At 38.6% G+C, this 16,701-nt stretch overlaps 1 non-coding gene across 1 annotated transcript; it reads right to left on the bottom strand.

Moving 5' to 3' along the window:
- Window positions 1-1,014: 1,014 nt before the first annotated feature.
- TRNAK-UUU (transfer RNA lysine (anticodon UUU)) lies at window positions 1,015-1,087 on the bottom strand. Its single transcript has one exon. It is a non-coding gene; the product is annotated as a tRNA-Lys (tRNA).
- Window positions 1,088-16,701: the final 15,614 nt, after the last annotated feature.

The raw sequence follows: 16,701 nt of genomic DNA, 5'->3' as shown, positions 1-16,701 counted from the left end.
AAAGCTACCACCACTTCCACAGCTTCTCCCCAGGCTTCATAACTCAGGACATTAAGAAGTTCTTGAAACTTGGCAAAACAGAGGGCAAACCTCCAACACATCGTGTTCTGAGTCGTCATTTGAGTTACTGCCTATTTGGTTTCTCTGAGTGGCTTTGGAAAATATAGGAGGATTATCAATTGCCCAGAATTGTTCTACTTTCTTTTTCAACGTTCATTTTTTCCTTGGGTGTTAAGAATTTTTATAAGCTTATTTGCTGTATTATCACAACGTCTTGGAATAATAGAATCACAGATTTATTTCATTCTTTTGCCGCTGAGCATAACTATACTCAAACCGACCCTGTTCTTATTCTTTTATCTCCAGGAGGCTCTATGGCTTTAAGATTTGGCATCCTTTCTTTTTATGCTTATTTCTGTCATATATAGATCTACTAAATTAGTCAGTATTACCTTATTTTAAAGTCTATCACATCTTATTAAAGTTATATTCCAAATTCAACGTTTGCATATTTTATCTTCTCAGTTGAATAAATAAATGTTAAATGTCAATCAGTCAAAAAGTGTTAACAATCAGTGTTGCACTGAACCTAAAGATAAATATTTGGCCTTTAAAAGATTCCTGAAAATGTGAATCTTATTTGCCCAAGTCCTTAAAACCAATGGGAATGTCTTTGTTAATTATGAATAGATGCAATAAAAGAGTTTTAAAAATAGTATCGGAGGAAGGGACCAGGCGTGATAGAGCTGACTACTGAATCTGGGTTTTTTCTCTATTGAACATTTTTCTTAGTATATAGCCACTGAGCTTCAGAGAGGACCACAAGTTTATAAAGAACAATTCCATTTCTCTCTTACTTTTTGTTTTGGATATATGAGAAGGAAAGAATGAAGTATCTCCTTTCGGTTCAGAACGACAAATAATTATATTGATAGTTTATTTCAAACCACATGTATCTCCTGGGAGAGCTATACTTTATTTCAAATTTCTTTTTTTTTTTTTAAATAGTCTCTATGCCCAACATGGGGCTTGAACTCACAATCCTGAGATCAAAAGTCTCATGCTCTACTGACTGAGCCAGCCAGACACCCCTTTACTTCAAATTTCTTAATAGGAGATTCTTACAAGTTTGTTCTTAAAAGTCTGATTCTTACAAACACTGTTTTGAGTTGAGCTGGATCAATAAATACAAGATTTACCCATAGATTTCTTTTTTCTTTAATTTTTTTTTTAAGATTTTATTTATTCACTTGAGACACAGAGATACAGAGAGAGAGAGAGAGCATGAGCAGGGGGAGAGGCAGAGGGAGAGGGAGAAGCAGGCTCCTCGCTGAGCCAGGAGCCTGATGCGGGGCTCGATCCCAGGACCCTGGCATTATGACCTGAGCCGAGGGCAGATGCCCAACCATCTGAGCCACCCAGGTGCCCCTACCCATAGATTTCTGAACTTTCACTTGAACTGGTCCAAGTCAGAAGCAGAAAGCTGGAAATGCTTCCAAGGATTCTAGGGCACAAAGGCAAGGATGTCTGTGGTCGCACGAAGTGCTACTAGTTTGAAGAACTGGTAAATTTACTGGATCCTAACCAATTAACTCCTAACCTATTTAGTTCCTAATTCATTTACCCATTAATTCTACCCCAGTTCCTCACTCCTGGAGACCAGAAAACTTTTTACAAGTCAAAGATTACTTGATCTCTACTAATGAAGAACTGTGAAAATATCACCCCCTTTAAAATTCACTTCACACAGGCCAGATTCTGCATAATGCCCAATTTACTAAGAATGAAGAACATTCATCTAACGTTTTGCTTAAACCTCGCTCTAAGTCCAATGGAAACTTAAGAAATTCTAGTTCTCTCCATTGCACACACACACAAATACAAACACATAAATACACACTATATATATGTATACATATCTTTAACACTATATATATACCTAAGTATATCTGTGTATGTAAGAATATATATATGTACATATATATATATACATAAACTGAAAGTTGCAAGGTATTTCTCGTCGGACTTGAGTAAAATTATTCTTATCAATATTTTTATAATATCCAAACGAAATCCGTTTTTAAGAAGCTAATCCTATTTATGTCTATAGGAATTGAAGCAATAAATTTAAAATTCCCTGGGGCGCCTGGGTGGCTCAGTGGGTTAAGTGTCTGACTCTTGATTTTGGCTCAGGTCATGATCTCAGGGCTGTGAGATCGAGCCCCATGTCGGGCTCTGTGCTGGGCGTGGAGCCTGCTTGGGATTCTCTCTTGCCCTCTCCCTCTGCTCCTCTCTCCCTCCCCCCTCTCTGATAATATACATATATAAATAAAGTCCGTAGACTTGAGATGTCATAAATGATACTAGGTGCCGTTTCCAAGGAATCCAAGTTCAAACCACAAGGTTGGACACAGCCAAAGCCCTGTACATCGCTGCCTTTGTTCAAAACTCTGAACTCCAGACTTCACTGTGAAATAACTTCCCGAGTAAGCTGAGGCGGTACGAAGTTACATGTGCTATCACCCTCCTTAGTACACTGAGGCCAGTGGTGTTTGATGTGTTTTGGGGTAAAAAGGAACAGGAACTGCACTCTTAAGATTTTTATCAGACAGGGGCGCCTGGGTGGCTCAGATGGTTAAGCGTCTGCCTTCGGCTCAGGTCACGATCCCAGGGTCCTGGGATCGAGTCCCGCATCGGGCTCCCTGCTAGGCGGGGAGCCTGCTTCTCCCTCTGCCGCTGCCTCTCTCTCTCTCTCTCTCTGACTCTCATGAATAAATAAATAAAAAACAAACAAAAAAAATTAAAAAAAAATTTTTATCAGACAACTGTATAGCTCACTTTTAAAATTTTAAAAACTGACATATAATTGACCCATAAAATTCACCCTTTTAACGTATAATATTTAACACACAATTTCATAGATTTTTGTGTATTCAGAGCTGTGCAACCACTACCACTATCTAGTTCTAAAACATTTTCATCCCCCCAAAAGGAAATCCTGTACCAACTGGCAGTCACTCTCCCTCTCCCCCAAGTCCCTGGCAACCACTAATCTGCTTTCTGTCTCTATAGACTTGCCTATTCTGGACATTTCATATAAATGGAATCTATAATATGTGGTCTTTGGTATTCCACTTCTTCCCTTAGCAAAATGTTTTCAAGGTTCATCCATGTCGCGGGAGGTATTAGTACTTCATTCCTTTCTGTAGTTAAATTTCATTATATGGATATACCATATTTTGTTTATGCATTCATCCATTGATGGACATTTGGATTGTTTCTACCTCTTGGCTATTATGAATGGTGTTGTTATGAATATTCACATACAAGTATTTATTTGAATGCCTGTTTTCAGTTCTCTTGAGTATATATCTAGAAGTGGTATGGTAAATTCTATGTTTAACTTTCTGAGGAACTACTTAACTGTTTTCCACAGGAAACACACCATTTTCCATTCATACTAGCACCATATGAAGATTTTAAGCTCTCCACATTCTTGCTAATATTTGTCTGTCTTTTTTGATTACAGCAATCCTAGTGGGTGAGAAGCAGTATGTCTTTGTGGTTTTGATTTTCATTTCCCTGATGACTAATGATGTTGACCATCATTTCATGTGTTTATTGGCCATTTGTATATCTTTTTAGAGAAATATCTCTCCAAATCCTTTGCCATTTTTTACTTGGGTTATTTGTCTTTTTATTGTTCTGATTTCTTTTTATGAGTTAGTTTGTCAAGTGCCAGACATACCAATCATCAATATCTAAGAATTAAGGAAAAATACCAACAGACTTCACTAGGGAAAAAATCCAAATCTTCTTTTCTTCCATCATAGAAAAAGATATACTTAACTAGATTTCCTTTTTAAACATGTAGTAAAAGGACCAAAGTTTTAATATTTTTCTGTGGGTTAAAAATACTTGGATAGTACAATTTTATTTGTAATATGTGAATGAATAATATCTACCTTACAGGGTTGTTGTAAGAATTAAATAGATATTTAGTTCACCCCTATATCCTAGGGCTTAGTACAGTGCATGGTATATAATAAATACCCATATGCTAAATGAATTAATAGAGTACCCAATGGAGTCCCACAGGCATATCAATATGTACATGTTCCCTCCGCATCCTCTTCAGGAGACTTGAAGGAGGGAAGAATAACCATACTAGTAGAACTAGAACCCTCTGAACTATGTGGATTGTGGTACATTATGAGTTGAGTCACTTGCCACCTAAATACTACGAGATTTATGGAGCCCAATCATTTAAAGGATGTGAATGCTGGAACTCCACTTGTCTTCAATGAAAAATGGGAGTTTGAATATGTTGGAGAGTGCTTGGGTTTGGAAAGGTAAAAAGACCCTCATAGGTTATAGCGTTCCTAACTTTGTGATACTGAGTCCCTTGTCAATGTATTTTCTGATTTGATGTTCTTCTTGTCAGTAAATTAGACCCCCAGTGAAGAGGCACCCATCATCACTGCACCTTAAATGGAGAGTGGAAAAGGTAGCATGCTGAGTAACTCAAGACACTGAGGTGGCTTCAACACAGGGACATTGTTTGACTTTTGGAAATGGTCACAGGGCTATTGTCATAATTGATATTTCAATTGACAATTAAAATTTCAGATAACCGGGATGCTGGGGTGGCTCAGTCAGTTAAGCATCTACCTTTGGCTAAGGTCATGATCCCAGGCTCCTGGGATGGAGCCCCACATCAGGCTCCCCTGCTCAGCAGGGGAGGCTGCTTCTCCCTCTCCCTCTGCCCCTCCCCCTGCTTGTGCTCTCTCACTCTCAAAAAATAAAATCTTAAAAAAATTTTTCAGATAACCTTTGCTTCACACCCCCCCCTCATGTAACTGATTTTATCCTCCAGATATATTAAGAGAATATTGCATAAATCAGGAAAATTCATTACTCACCTTCTGATATTATTGTCAATGTGCACAATCCAACACAACCAAAAAAAATCCTGCTTACACACCTTTATAAACAGTATTTGATGTTGGACCTGAGGGAAAAAAGCTTCTTATTGCAAATTGAAATTTTCAATCTCTGTGATATAAAATTGCCTGCTAGGGGCAAGACAGTTTGTAATACGTAATATGTGGGAAGTAGAAATGGCTTACTCATAGCTTAAATTAATGCAACATGAATAACTAAAGTCACAAGTTAAAAAGCATTAGTTATTTTATACTTAAAATTAGTTCAAAAAATACTCTGATAATCAACAAACTTAATTTGCACTTCTGAAAAGAAGATCTTATTTTTAAAAAAGCCTTAACATTGCTGAACACTTGAATAATAATCTTCGAAACAAAAAATTTACCTCTTAAAACTTTAAGACACAGGGTCACCTGGGTGGCTCAGTCGGTTAAGCATCCAACTCTTGTTTTCGGCTGGGGTCATGATCTCAGGTCCTGCGAGATCGAGCCCCACGGCCGGCTCTATGCTCAGCATGGAGTCTGCTTGAGATTGTCTCCCTCTTCCTCCCCCTCTGTCCCTTCCACTGCTTGCTCTCTTGCTCTCCCTCTCAAATAAATAAATTAATTAGTTAATTAAATATTTTTAGAAAACCCTTTAGACACAGGGAAAATATTGTGAATCTACAAATCTCTTTTAGTTCCAAACCTAAACTGTAGTTAATTTCTTTTCTTGAAGATACACCAGGCAGAACTGAAAGACCAAGATACTCTGATAGATTGGATGAGCTCGCCAAGGAATACATCTTCTAGCAATGCCCTGAGGCATAACATCTGCTAATTCTATGCTACTGAAAGACAGTCCTTACCTTATTGGATCTGGAGAGCAGAATTTCCTTTCAAACTCTGAGATTTCGTAGCAGTTGCTACCTGTGGTATGATCAGCCGACAGTGCACTTTTAACCAGCTGTGGGTCTTCACTGGGGTTTGTCTGTCTTAAAGAACATTCGGAGAAAAGCAATGGCTAGTTATATATCAGTGATCTTTTTTTCTCACCACCCAGAGATGAAGAGTCCCTGACTCTGCTCTACCCACTGAGCCAGCCCGGTGCCCCCTATTGGTGATCTTGTTAGCTGAGACTTAAGGCAGACGTAGAGCTAACGGAAAAGGATGTGCTTGTGGCAAAGTAGCAGGTGTAATAATGTGAAAAACCATTAGAAATAATAACATTGAAACAAATTTATGAAAACAGGTGAATCATTGTTTTGGCTAGTGGTCAAATTCCTGGAAATTAAAGCTGCGAAAGATAATTGTGTGGCGTTGCAAGCGTTCTATTACTCTGAAAGAGCAGAGGTTTTGTCTAATAGCCTGTAGGTGCAGAGAGATGGTAGATGATAGCCACAGAATGTCGTCCCGGGGACAACTGAACAACGGCTCTGAGGGGCAGCGGGGGTGGGGGGAAAGGGGGGCTGCACGTGCAGGCAGAAGCATGCCGTTGTTGTTGTTATTTTAAGATTGTATTTATTTATTTGACAGAGAGAGCAAGAGCACAAACAGGGGGAGGGGCAGAGGGAGAGGGAAAAGCAGAACCTCAGTTGAGCAAGGAGCCTGATGGGGGACTCGATCCCAGGAGCCTGGGATCATGACCTGAGCTGAAGGCAGACGCTTAACCAACTGACAGGCCATTGTTTTAACATGACCAGTCCCATCCACGGCTTTCAGTGTAGCTCGTTCTAGATTGGATTTTGCTTCTTGATTATATTTTTCACTTGGGAAATTCAAAACAAGATCAGCAAAGGAATCTATGGAATCAGTATGTTTTGAATACTATGTGGAATGAATAAAGAGTCATAACAAATTCACAATTGAGCTATAATTTATCCTCAATTGCTAGGGTCCTATCTTAATGATTCTTGCTGCTGTTTGTCCAAATAAAAGGATATTGATTTTAAGGCAATCACAACTGATATGTAGCTCATATTTCTAATAATTTTCTCAGCAATACTGTTTGATTTCTCGCCTGGAAGTAAAAGCACATGTAAATGTGTTGAAATTGTATATTTTAGTAATAGTCTCTACATTTTCATAAATTAAAAAAATTATAAGATGGGGGCTTAGTCAAGAGTCAAAATAAAAAATTTAAGATGTTAATATATAATATCCTTCTTATACTTTTTATTTCTTGGAGAAATGGTAAGGTGAAGAAATCATCGAGTCTTAAAGAAGAAAAAGATGTTATGATATTGAGACTGAACTCTAAAATAAAACAATACTGTGTCTCTACCAAGTAAACCAAAGCAGTGGGATTTATTTAACTGGCTAACTGAATTTTTAAACTCTTAATTTTCAGATGATCATCTCTACCAACTGGTTCCTTTGCTTCAGCTAGAGCACTATTTGTAGGCATAGATTATTTATAGTGAATAATTACCCCATATTCATTTTCCTAAGGTAAAGAGGGGGTATAATAAATTATGCTCAATAACTTCCCCAGAATAATATAAAAATCACCAAAATTATGGTCATAGACTTTCATTTCTATGAAGCAAGTAAAAACAACTTTAAAAAATGACTAATTGAAATTAATACAGCTTCTGAAGGAAAACTGAAACTAAGTGCGTAATTAAGCATATACAAAGAAAGAATATCTTATTTAAGAATTCTAATAGAACAGGGCACCTGGGTGGCTCTGTTAAGCGTCTGCCTTCGGCTCAGGTCATGATCCCAGGTCTTGGGACTGAGCCCCATTTCAGGCTCCCAGCTCAGCAGGGAGTCTGCTTTTCCCTTTCCCTCTGCCTCTCGCCTTGCTTGTGCTCTCTCTCTCTTTCTCTCTCTCTCTCTCTCAAATAAATAAATAAATAAAATCTTTTTTAAAAAAGAATTCTAATAGAACAATTAAAGATACTGACTTTATTTTTTTTAATTTTTTAAAATTCAATTTAATTAACATATAATGTATTATTAGTTTCAGAGGTAGAATTTAGTGATTCATCAGTTGCATATAACACCCAGTGCTCATTCCATCAAGCGCCTCCTTAATGCCCATCACCCAGTTACCCCATCCCCCAACCCACCTCCCCTCCAGCAACCCTCAGTTTGTTTCCTATAGTTAAAAGTCTCTTATGGTTTGTCTGTCTCTCTGTTTTTGTCTTATTTTATTTCCATCCCTCCCCCTATGTTCATCTGTTTTGTTTCTTAAATTCCACATATGGGTGAAATCATGATATTTGTCTTTCTCTGACTTATTTCACTTAGCATAATAATACACATCATTGCAAATGGCAAGATTTCATTCTTTTTGATGGCTAATATTCCTGTGTGTGTGTGTGTGTGTGTGTGTGTGTATACCACATCTTCTTCATCCATTCATCTGTCAATAGACATCTGGGCTCTTTCCATATTTTGGCTATTGTGGACAATGCTGCTATCAACGTTGGGGTGCTTGTGCCCCTTCGAATCACTATGTTCGTACTATGTTTGTATCTTTGGATAAATACCTAGTAGTGCAATTTCTGGGTTGTAAGGCAGCTCTATTTTTAACTTTTTGAGGAACCTCCGTACTGTTTTCCAGAGTGGCTGTACCAGCTTGCATTCCCACCAACAGTGTAGGAGGGCTCGCCTTTCTTCACAGCCGCACCAACACCTGTTATTTCCTGAGTTGTTAATTTTAGCCATTCTGACTGGTGTGAGGTGGTATCTCATTGTGGTTTTGATTTGTATTTCCCTGATGCTGACTTTAATAGCAATGGCAAACATATGTTTAAATATGCATTGCTTATTATTGTCAATAACCTACAGCATCACATTAGTACTGACAATTATAAATAACAGCAAGACAAGCATCTTGATGAATGCAAAATACATGGAAATATACTTCGCAGTTGTATAGTTCTTTCTGTTTATCACAGTGTCTCACATTTATTGTATTATTTTATTCCCAATTTTAAAACATGAATTATTTTATACATTACACATATTCACATAATTAAAAGTCTCTTTTCACTGAAGAAAACCAACCAAATATCTACAGACTCTTACACCAGTTTCTTTTAGGTAAGTTGTTTTTTAAATGTTACTTTTTTGTTGTTGTTGTTAAGTCCTAATTCACTGTATCTACTTTCCCTTGTTTTATTCTCTGGACTACTGCTACCTCAGGAAAATTTTTATCTTCATGATCAGGACTCTTTTATGTTTTCTTTCCTTTTCCCGTTGAATAGGACCACTTGAAGTCTTCCTTGGTAACTATGGCATATTCGTCTGTGTATTAAAACACCATTCATCTTGTTTTGCCACAGGATGGATTATACTACTCAGGCTATTTTCTTTATTTCCCTAATTTGTACATTTCATTCAGAACATAACAATGGAGCAGAGATAATAAAGATTTAGTGAGGATTCAAGTTTATAATTGTATTTATATAATAAAGGCTAGATTTTAAGACACCAGAAATACCGTATTCCATATTTTCATGTTTTTATTACAACTGCTCCTTGGTTGAAACACCTATAAATGCATAACAGTATGTACTTAATAACTATTTGTTAGCATAGAAATATCCTTAAGATATTCTCTGCTGAACCGTCTTTAAAATGTATCACCTGTCTACATGAAATTAGAGACTGACCAAGATAACTTATTTTTATGCTTCTTCGTTTAACTTTTTCAAACTCTGCCTAAACAGAAGTCTATTTGTCTTTGTGATGTGTTCCTTGGGACAGTGGTATCTAGTGCCTTCATCCCCCCCCCCCCATTATTGGTTTTATAAAATCTGAGAACATCTGTGTTGAGTCTATTGGTTTATCACTGTTCAAGTCATCAGTACGGCAGTACTTGTTGCTCAAGATTTGTACATTTTCTATTTACATGTTCATTATTAAGTTGTACTCAGAAACCAGATCTACTACTTTGCTCTTGAAGTCATCTTGCGTGGGAATTATCCGCTTGTGCATTTCCATAGAAATGATTTATGGCAAGCGATCCCCTTGGATCTTCCAGAGCCTTCGCTTCCACCACTGTCCATGGTACCACTTGCATGTCTCACGCTGGCTGTCAGGTCAATAATGAGGAATTGTGTGATTGACCATGAAATGAAACAACCCCGGTGTCATTTTTACTTGTTTTATCTTTTGAAATTGGACTCTGAATGAATTACTAAACATATGTGGGTTATTAGCTCTACTGTGAAAAGTTGTGTTGCTGACCCCTTTCACATTGTATTTTCTTAACAAGCAGTGGGAATAAGCTAGAGGGGTGGATTTTAAAAGATGGTAATAGTTGCAAGGGTAGTCATCACAGTATTATAAATTTCTTTAATGTCTTTATATGCTCCAGTCACAGATGATATTTGAACTTAATCCAGTGCCATTTCCATCTTGTTCAAATGAGAAAATGGCTCTCATGGGAATTCTTTTGACTGTGTCCACCTGCCACAGGGTATTAGCAGATTAGAGCAAATGTTGGGAGGTGTCTCGTGTCATCTAAGTGAACAATAGCACATTTGTTTGCCTTTCCACCTTCAAGGATATTTGAAGGTTGGCTTTTGAAGAGTGTTTTGTGAACATGAAAATAGCCACCTACTTGTATAGAAGTAGACAGATACTTGATTGAAAGGAGGATCTTCCAACCACATAGCCACAAATAAGAAAAAAGGCCAATGTGGCAGACCAGTTCTCTTTGTGTCGGCTCTTCCTGTGTGCTGAGGGCTTCGCTCCCCCTAGACATCTCCCACTCGGGGAGGCCCTGTCTTAGAGATGCCCAGGATCACACTGGAGCTGTGAACAGTGGTCAGCAATCCTGTCCCACTGTTAGCACAGGAGAAAACCCAAAAGGGGATGTGGTGAGAGAAGTGTTTTTTCTTTCCAGAGTGTTGCATTCCATAAAGGATTGAAATGGGCAGATTTCTTGATGCTGTTTCTGTACGGAAAGAGAACAACATAACAGCGGTTAAACCATCTTACTGGGTAATATGCCTGGATTTTTTTCATGTCCCCACTGCATGGTAGGGGTCTGCAGGAATCATGCAATGGGACTTTATTTCCTTTTCTATAAAATGGAAAGAGTAAAGGGGGCCTCATTCTTATGTATTAGGATGTTTTATACACACTTAAGAAATGTTCATTAAAGAAATAAACCCTATGGGCAGACAGTTTTTAAGATCCAGTAAATATCTTATTTTTAACATCCATAGTATTAAACAAAAGAAAATGCTTTTTCTTTTTACTCCTTGAAGAAAACAATGATATTTTTAAAAAGTTGATATACCATGGCAAGTGGCAGAAGACACTCAGAACAGTGGTCTGTGAGGATTAGTATTGCAGTAAAGAGTAAATGGATAATTCAAAGAGTGACCAGTTTGGGTTGTCAAGGAGTAATGTGGGAAATAGAAGAACTAACATTAGAGGCATGTGGCTAATTCCATACGCCTCTGGAAACAGGAAACTGCACTGGGCTTCAGTTATTGAAGAAGAAATTATTTTTAACAGTGTGTCATGCCTCTTTTTATAGTTCATTAAAAAAAAAAAAAAAAAGCTCAAGCTTAAAACTGGTAAAGCCTGAGGAATAAAATCTCCATCTGAATAAGCCTTCAAACAGATACAGAAACAAGGGGCTTCGGTGACCAGTCCTGCCTTCTCACTGTGGAGAGTTTTGCAGAGGTCCAGGGGAGGAGATGTGACCATGCTTCAGCTAGACGCGGGTGCAGCCGCCCTTCTGCAGAGAAAGAACCATGTCCGGACTTAGCCGAGCCGGCACTGGTTTGTCGTACCCCGTGGCGGCTGCCAGTCGTTTGCAGGCTTTTGTCTATGCTTTGTGTACTACTTGACTCAGCTTGAGGCAAAGGAATCAGCAGCCCAAGCTGGAGTCTACCTTTCTGCAGAGAGTGTAACGTTTGATGTTTCTGAAACATTTTTGCAACACATAACCCCTACCCCGAGCTCCTGCTGCCTTACAGGCTCTTCTCACATGAAAGTACAAGACTCTAAAACGGTACCTTCCACACACTATACTCCCATTTAGGAGGCAAGCAGACCGTGCTTTCTGACAGCTGGCTGTCCATCTGCTGTTTGATGTGTGGCAGAAAAGCACGGTGGGGTAATAAGGGAGATGGATGTTTCTCTAGGTGACAACCTGGCGTTCCAGAGAGCACACTCCCCTGGGCTCCCTGCCCTTCTGCCCTGAACGCTGCCTCCCCCACAGGACCGCAGGCTCTGTCTCCTTGGTGTAGTGCCGCTGAGCTCTCTCTATGTACCCACCTGGCTTTTCACTGAGTCACGCTATCCTGTTCACAGCAAACCTTTCTACCACTTTGTTATGCTGCTATCGGCATGAATGCATTGGTAAGGGTTTGCAACAACTTCCATTCTTTTCCCGTTTTGATTCATGCCTGAAATTCTCCATTACTTTTATTTGTTCTCTGTTCTACAAAACTAGGAGGAACATTTAGGTTGGACAAAAAGCCATCACCTTGCAAACCATGTCAGACCAAAGACAAGTTTTTTAAACTTTGAAAAGAATTTTTTTTAAACTTTGATAATCTTCAGTTTGCTATGTTTGAAGTTTATGAACAGTTCAAATATCTGCATACACATTCCTCTATTTATGCATACCCAGCTTAAGAATTATTTGGACAGTTAAATTCTGAAACAATTACATTTTCAAAAATTATACCTGGAATCTACAGAAATGTTTTGCACTTTTGACAGATAAATGCTTTACAAGTAATAAAATGTGAAAGAAGCATGAATTGTTTAAATGTCAGAATTGTCTGAATTTCCTTAGTAATAGATAAAAGGACTGTTTCTAAAACAACATAAACACCACACTTAGAAAAATCAATCATTGTATACACTTTAAAACCTAGAAAATAATTAAAATTTTATTCTGTCTTAGTGTTATCTCAAGCATTACTTGGAACTGACTAAAGAGAAGTACCCAGAGGCTGTCACTTGAAAAGGAGCAACTCTCCTGAGCTGTGATTATCAGAAAATCCACTCCACTAGGAAGGAGAGAAGCATCCCACCAGCATCTTACTGGTTTAGAGCCCCTCTTCGGGATTGAGGAGCATTTTGCTGTAAAGATGACAGCGACCTGCTCTCTCCCCATCCAATGTCGTTTCCTCTGTTTCAATTCCTCCTCAACCTCTTTGTCCATTGGCAGTGAGAAGGAAGCCACCGTGATGAGCTGTGGCCTGGCATCTAGTCTCAGGAATCCTTTAGCTCACAAGGTGGGAGAAAACAGCCCAGGGATGGTCAATATCAGCCAGGCCTGCTCTGGGCTTTGTTCCCACCTCCTACATTGAAAAACCCAAGTGTTTCTGTCCTCTGTGAGGAGACAGAAGAAAACAATGGACTGAATTTTCTTGCTGGTTTTGAGGCCAAATTGGCTAGATGTGGAGTATAACAAAAATAGAAATCTTTGCTGTGAAATTTATGGTTTCAAATCAGTGAATCAAGGAGTGCTTCTGAGTGTTAGTACATAGCTATTTGTCTTATCTAAAATGGAAGGGAAAATCTCCTGTTTTAAGAAGCACAATTTTAAGGGGCCTAATGACGGATCTATATCTGCAAGTAGCCTAAAAGGTAAAGATGACAGCGACCTGCTCTCTCCCCATCCAATGTCGTTTCCATACTGTCTTGAAGGTTAACTAAAAGGTAAATCAAGAAGAGGCAAAAAAGAAAAAGATGTTAACACAATGTAACAACAAAATTTGTTTAAAGAAATGTATAATCAGTGTTCCAATGTGCACCTGTTACGTAGTTTCAAGCACAATGAAAAGATAGAAAGAAAAAGCAGAAAAAAAGAAACAGTTTAGTGAAAGGGGAAAAACGTTTCAAAATACTTAAGCTTGGTTTTAGAATTTATATTTTTTATCTAAAACATAATGGTTTAATATACTTTCAGATTTTAATTTTTTTCTGAGGAAGCTATCCTGCAGAAAATGTTGCTCACTCCCCACTAGACAAAGGACAGAAGGGGAGAGAGTGAACAGCAGGTAGCAGCAAGATTAAATGAAAGAGAGTGTGACCAGAAGTGACAAGGCACAGGACAGTCTCTGTCTCACCCTCCCTGAAGCTGAGGTAGGACTCTGGTCCAATTTCCCAGAAGCAGGCATATGCCATAAAGCATCAGGGAGTTTTACAGTTTGTACTGAATTTCATGCAATATGGAGGATGGGAGTGACCTTGTAAGACCACAGAATTAGTCAGTGAATGCCTTGTTTCCATCTTTCTATTTCGCCATCAACTGTCATGTGTTGAAACTCCTTTCCTCTCATGGCCTTTTTACCTTTTGGTTTTCAGCAGTTTGATTATGTCTGGGCATGGTTTTCTTGAAATTTATCCTGTTTGCATTCATTGAAATCTGTAAATCTATGTCTTTCACCAAATTTGGGAACTTTTCAGCCATTATATTTTCAAATACTTTTTCTGCACCAATCACTTTCTCCTTTTCTTCAAGGACTCCAATAACAGGATTGTTAGACCTTCAATATTGTCTCTCAGGTCCCCGAAGCTCTATTTTGTTTTGTTTTGTTTTCTCTCTTCCAAGTGGATCCTTTATATTGATCCACCTTCAGGTATATTGACTCCCTACTCTGCCATCTCTATTCTGCTACAGAGCTCATCCAGTTAATTTTTTTATTTCAGATATTATATTTTTCAGTTCCAAGATTTCCAGTTGGTACTTTTTTTATGCTTTCTATTTCTCTGCTGAAAACATTTCTTTCCATTCATGATTTCAGTAATACTTATATTTATCTCATAGAGATTCATTATAAAAGTTGCTTTAAAGTCTTTGTATTATAATTCCAACATCTGGATGATTTTGGAGATGCATTAGCTGATTGTCTTTCTCTTGAGAGTTGGTCAGAGTTCAAGGTTCTTTGTATGTCAAGTAATTTGGGATTGTATCCTAGACATTTAAAATACTACGTTGTGATTCTCTGGGTCCTTTTAAAATGTCGAGAGAATGTTGATTTTATTTTTTCAGCAGGTTATCAGCCTGCATAGGTTTAGATCACAAGTTTGATCTCACCTTCTGTGGACAGTGGTTCCAATATCAGTTCAGTTCTCAAAGCCTTCACTATGTTTGGAGGAGAGCCTACGACTTGTGTCAGCTCACTCACAGAATTGGGTTCATTCTTCAGATCTCTCCTCTCTGAGATTTTCTTCATACTCTTTAGTTCCCATGGGTCTTTTTCTCAGGCTCCTCTGGGTATAAGGATGGTTTTCTTTAAGAGTTTTAGCCTCCTGTGCTAAAGGAGATCACAGGTGTACACACTGACCCCCCATCAGGGTGAAGTAGTGAGAAAAAAAAAAAGAAAGAAAAATAACGGGGCTTCCTCCACACCCTTCACATAACGGGAGCCCCTTTCCTGCAATGACAGTGCAGATCTACGACTGGCCTCAGGTTAGGGCTGGGAGAAGAAATAGAAAATAGAAAAACGAGACTCCTCCCTTGCTCTTCAGCTTACAGGGATTCCTCTTCCCAGTCCTCTGGTCAGAAAGTGAGCATTTCACTGATTTGAACCCCCCTCCAGTAAAAGCTAAGAGATTAAGAGGCAAAAAAAGACAAAAACAAAAACAAACAAACAAAAAACAAAAGGCCAACCCCCCCCCCAACAAAAATCCCAGCGGAAAAACTGCCACCAGTTTCTAGTACCTGCTAGATTGCTTTCAGCTTCAAGAAACAGAAATCACCAACTCAGTGACTTAAACAATAACAAAAATATTTTCTCACATAATATAAAATCCACGGGAAGATGGGAGGGTTAGTTGACTACAGCTCTATCTTTTTTTTTTTAATTTTATTTTATTGTTATGTTAGTCACCATTCATTACATTATTAGTTTTTGATGTGGTGTTCCATGATTCATTGTTTGCATATAACACCCAGTGCTCCATGCAGAATGTACCCTCTTTAATACCCATCACCAGGCTAACCCATCCTCCCCCCACCCCAGAACTCTCAGTTTGTTTCTCAGAGTCCATAATCTCTCGTGGTTCATCTCCCCCTCCGATTCCCCCCCCCTTCATTTTTCCCTTCCTACTATCTTCTTCTTCTTTTTTTTTAAACATAGAATGTATTATTTGTTTCAGGGGTACAGGTCTGTGATTCATCAGTCTTACACAATTCACAGCGCTCACCATAGCACATACCCTCCCCAATGTCTATCACCCAGTCACCCCATCCCTCCCACCCCCCACCACTCCAGCAACCCTCAGTTTGTTTCCTGAGATTAAGAATTCCTCATATCAGTGAGATCATATGATACATGTCTTTCTCTGATTGACTTATTTCGCTCAGCATAATACCCTCCAGTTCCATCCACATTGTTGCAAATGGCAAGATTTCGTTGGGTTTTTTTTGATGGCTGCATAATATTCCATTGTATATATATACACCACATCTTCTTTATCCATTCATTCTACATCTCAATCTTATCACCTGCCATTCTTACGTTTGCCTTTGGCTTCAGGCATAGTTCCTTCAGGGTTGCACAATGGCTGCAGCAGTTCCAGACATCACGTCTAGACACAACAACATCTAGAGGGTGAAAATAGGCCATCCTTTTCTTTGAATTAGTATTTGATTTGACTGTAAATGACAGAAAACCCAGAATAACAGTGGCTCAGGTGTGGCTTCTTTTTTTGTTCTTCCATACATGGTCTCCATTCCCAAGGTCATCCACTGTCCCAAGTGGTTATTTTACCTCCAGCTATCACATCCACCTCTCACCTAGCAGAATAAAGGAAATAAGAAAGAGCAGGTAAAGGGCACATG

Source organism: Halichoerus grypus, chromosome 8 (assembly GCF_964656455.1).
Source record: "Halichoerus grypus chromosome 8, mHalGry1.hap1.1, whole genome shotgun sequence".
In the NCBI taxonomy this organism is placed as follows: domain Eukaryota; kingdom Metazoa; phylum Chordata; class Mammalia; order Carnivora; family Phocidae; genus Halichoerus; species Halichoerus grypus.
This window is presented reverse-complemented; position numbering and strand designations above follow the sequence as displayed.